The sequence below is a fragment of the Triticum urartu genome, chromosome 5A (genome assembly GCF_056163025.1).
Source record: "Triticum urartu cultivar PI428250 chromosome 5A, HENAU_Tu73, whole genome shotgun sequence".
Taxonomy (NCBI): Eukaryota; Viridiplantae; Streptophyta; class Magnoliopsida; order Poales; family Poaceae; genus Triticum; species Triticum urartu.
In genome coordinates this window covers 657,373,830-657,378,585 of record NC_141877.1, presented here as the reverse complement: position 1 = coordinate 657,378,585, position 4,756 = coordinate 657,373,830, and positions in this window count along the sequence as shown.

Genomic DNA, 4,756 nt, shown 5'->3' with positions numbered 1-4,756 from the left:
AAGTACTTGATGACGTGGAGATCATCTCCTCGAGCCATATGGATATGGAGGATATAGTCCTCGATCCAGACCCCAGGGTCTGTTGTTCCGTCGTATGCCTCTATGTTTATGGGTTTGAATCCCTCTGGAAATTCATGGTCCAGCACCTCGTCGGTGAAACATAGGGGGTGTGCGGCACCCCTGTATCTGGGTGTACCGCGTTGTTCGGATGTTTGTTGTGTTACATCATATGATGGGGCGCGCTTGTGTGGTCCATAGATGGATCTGGTTGCGCCATCCTTTTGGTGCGATCCCTCGTGTGGATCGCGTATTGGCTTGTGAATGGCGTTGTTTGCCGCTCGATGTTGGCCGTGAGGTCGTCTATCCGGCCAGGTGGCTGTTTTGTTTTTTGGTTGTGGGGGGTCTGAGGCCTCCTCATCAAATTCAGGTAGCAACTTCCGCTTTGGGTAGCTCTTGGTGGGGCGATTGTCGCCGTACCTCGCTGCTGTGTTGAGTACTTTAATCCATCTGATTTGGAGTGTGTCTTGCGCAGCCTTGAGCCTTTGCTTCTGCTTTTTCAGACTCCTCGCAGTGGCAACAAGCCTTTGACGGGCATTCTGCTGCTCCGGGTGCCTGTCCGGCGTTATGTCGTCCGGACTATTATCTTTGACAGAATTGGTTTGTTCGGTTTGATTCTCCATATTGCCGTGGTCTGGCGGTGGTTCGCCCTGCTCCAACGCTGGGTCTGTATGATCGTTATTTCTGCCGAGGCGGGATTTGGGGCGGCGCTTGCGACGCTGCTTTGACTACTTCTTAAGGGAACAAGCCTTCGGTGCGTCCTTCCGTCCCTCGTCGTCGTCTTCTTTTGGTGTGTCCACCATGTATACGTCATATGATGAAGTGGACGTCCAGCGCCCTGTGGGCGGTGGTTCCTCTTCGCCTCCCGCATCATCGTCCATACCGTCGATGTCTTCAGAGTCGAAGTCAAGCATGTCGGTTGAGTCATCGACAGTGGCTATTAAGTGGGTGGTGGGTAGGCGTCGAATTTCTTCGTCGTCCGCATCCCAATCCTGTTGGCCATAATCCGGCCAGGGCTCTCCTAACAAAGAGAGAGACCTTAGTGAATTAAGAATGTCACCAAAGGGCGAGTGCTGAAAGATATCCACGGCGGTGAATTCCATGATCGGCGCCCAATCGGATTCGATTGGCAGGGGCGCGGGCGGTTCGGAGTCAGAAAAAGAGTCCGGCACCTTGGAGTCACGGGCTGCGCAGAGGATTATGCTGGTGTTCAGCTCGATCGCCATTGAGACTGCAGCCCCTGAGGCGGTGTCTAACCACCCGTCCTCGATTGGCGCAGTTGGTCCGAACTACGGGTTGGAGCTGATGCGGGCGCGGCTTCTGGGGTACTGTTCGGCGGTAGAGCTAGGTCATACCCATCGCGATAGTGCGGCGCGCCCAGCTGTGGCTCGAATCCGTCGAAGATCAAGTCTCCGCGAATGTCGGCCGTGTAGTTCAAACTTCCAAATCTAACCTAATGGCCAGGGGTGTAGCTTTCAATCTGCTCCAGATGGCCAAGTGAATTGGCCCGCAGTGCAAAGCTGCCGAATACGAAGATCTGTCCGGGGAGAAAGTCTCACCCTGGACCGCATCGCTATCGATGATAGTAGGAGCCATCAAGCCTAATGGTGACGACACAGAGGAACTCTCAATGAAAGCACCAATGTCGGTGTCAAAACCGGCGGATCTCGAGTAGGGGGTCTCGAACTGTGCGTCTAGGCCGGATGGTAACAGGAGGCAGGGGACACGATGCTTTACCCAGGTTCGGGCCCTCTTGATGGAGGTAAAACCATACGTCCTGCTTGATTAATATTGATGATATGGGTAGTACAAGAGTAGATCTACCATGAGATCAGAGAGGCTAAACCCTAGAAGCTGGCCTATGGTATGATTGTATGTTGTGATTGTTGTCCTATGGACTAAAACCCTTCGGTTTATATAGACACCGGAGAGGGTTAGGGTTACACAAGGTCGGTTACAAAGGAGGAGATATCCATATTTGTATTTCCTAGCTTGCCTTCCACGCCAAGTAGAGTCCCATCCGGACACGAGACGAAGTCTTCAATCTTGTATCTTCATAGTCTAACAGTTCGGCCAACAGAGATAGTCCGGCTGTCTAGAGACCCCCTAATCCAGGACTCCCTCACTTGCCATCGAAGTGCGCTTGCCTCAGGTAGGAACGATACTTCATCAATGAGTGCTTGAAAAGCGCAACCAACCCTTGCTCGTCATCACAATCCAGTTTGCGCCTCGCCTATTTAAAAGAATGAAATCTTGTGTCTTCTGTCAGCAGAAACATATGCAGTAATGACCATGAATAACATTAGTACATTACTTACGCATAAGTTGCGGAGGAAGACTGGAAATTTTTCTGTGTCTGCGGTATAATCTTTCCATGAAGGAAAGATGCGCACAAAGTTCCTGACAACAACATAAGCTTCGTCTTCTAAACTAGGAAGAAATGGAACAGGGGTCCTATTTGCTGCAATTGGGGCTCTCTCTGGTTCGAAAAGGGATTTGGCAACTGGATTTGGGGTACTCTTTGCTGGAATGGGGGTTTTGTGTCATACAACTGGTGCTATGTCAACTGGCATAATCATACTGTTTGCTGCAGTTGGGGTCTGCTGAGTTGGGGCATCAGAAATGACCAGTGTAGTAGGGCTAGAGTCTGCTAGAGTTGGGGTATTTTGTGGGTTAGGTGATATTGCAACTACACCTAATGGGCTATTTGATTTATCAGGTGCCACTACCTTTTCCAAATACTTTGCTTGTGCTCCTCCACGATCAGCAATCGCCCTCTTCCTTTTGAACGTCTGATACACAAGAACAGCATTTGAATGGATAAATATGGTATGATGACATATGGAATATGTACTGAAAATGGATAGGCAGGGCGTATTCACATACACGATGTGTAAACTAAGCTAATGGCAGTTCAACAAAGTAGAAGCAATGCAAAGCATCAGTTGCAAGATATGTGCGAGCAATGTAACCTTGGAAAGTTAGAGCAAGTACCTTGATGGGTGAATAAGATAGGGCATCTTCCTCTGACTCCTCCACTAGGGAGCTACATTGACTTAGGTATCCCTCTAGCTCAGAATCACTGTTAGGATCATATTCTGAGCATGAATCTGTAGGTGGAGAGTGTTTGCATTGCATTGCATCCAGACTTGATTTCAGTCCCTTAATGCCAAGTTTGACAGCCATGGCATTGTTCTGATTTATTCTTTTCATGCGCGCAAGCTCATAATCATTATGATGCTGTTCAGAATCTGAGATTCATGAAAACATAAAAAGTAGTCAGATTATCTATGGAATGCATTGCGGTTTCAAATCGGAGAGTGTCTCCCTATAAACCCCTCCATATGAAAAGTTCAACTCCCCAACCGTGCTGACCAGACCACACACAGAGATACACACCTGAGCGGCGAACATGCATTTTTGAAACTAATTTAGGAACATTTAGCTGACCAATTAAACAACTCTATTTTAATAATATCAGATTCGTATTTGAACAACTAAGCTTGTTTAGCTTGATGGGTGGAGCAGTGTTATTATGACATGAAGCATGTATTCTGATCGTATAGTGATCATAAAAGGGGGAAACTCTGAGCATATATTTTTTAGCAAAAGAGGGTTTCCCCTCTGATTTCTATTAAAGAAACCACCACAGAACCAACATGATCAATTAAACCCTAAGCGTGATTAATTAAACCGTATTATGGTTGTGCCATGGCAGATTTGAAGCTGCAAACCGGAGAAATGATATTTAGCATCCATTGTTTGCTTCGAACTAAGAACTAAATTCTAAGAGCTGAAAAGAAAGTAGAGTAACCAAGTTAAGATCTATTTTTTGGTTGAGATCAAAAAGTTGAGGAGATATGAAGTACCACCTCTCTTGCGGCGCCGTGTAGGCATCGGGGGTGCGATGGTTGTCGGTGGCGTTGAAGCAGATCTGCGACGGTAGACGGTTGCATCGGGGGATAAGTCCCGTTGCAGTGGAAGAGAAGGTCGTGTGAGCGGCCCGGGCAAAGAGGACGACGGCACCGATGAAGCGAGAGGACGCGATGCAAGGCTATTGGTCCGTCGTCGTGGATGAGAAACATCCATCTCTAGCAGTGGACGACGCGGTCTTGGTAGGCACTCCGGCATGGTGGAGGACGGTGGCGATGGATGTGGTGGAGGACGGCGGCGATGGATGGGGTGGCGGACGGAGGCTGGTGTGGGAATGGGGTGTTCTACCGCGGACGGTGTATGAATGGGAAAATGGAGGGAGAGGTACGGGGAACCATGTTTTTGGGACGCGCCTGTCTGAAATATGGGAAAGTTACAAACTTATCCCCCGTTTCAAATTTGGACGTCTCGTCGGTTTGGGATAGGACGGTAATCTCGCATCTCCCAAATATTTGCCGGTAACTATTTAGGGCGAGGAGAGGGTGTTTTGCCGCCCACGGTTGGCGCCCATGGTGTATGAACGGGGCTGACAGGTAGGGCGGTTGTGTCACGTCTCATGGAAGTTACACATCTGCCCCTATTTAAAATATTAGCCTACATCTATTTCGGACGAGGAGAGGGTGTTTTGCCGCCCACCGTGTATGAATGGGGAATGGAGGGAGAAACAGAGGTCTTTCGGACGAGCTTGAATCAAATGAGTTTTGCCGCCCATGTTTGACGCCCACCGTGTCGGAATGGGCTCAGAGGCGGTCGTGTCACGTCTAAT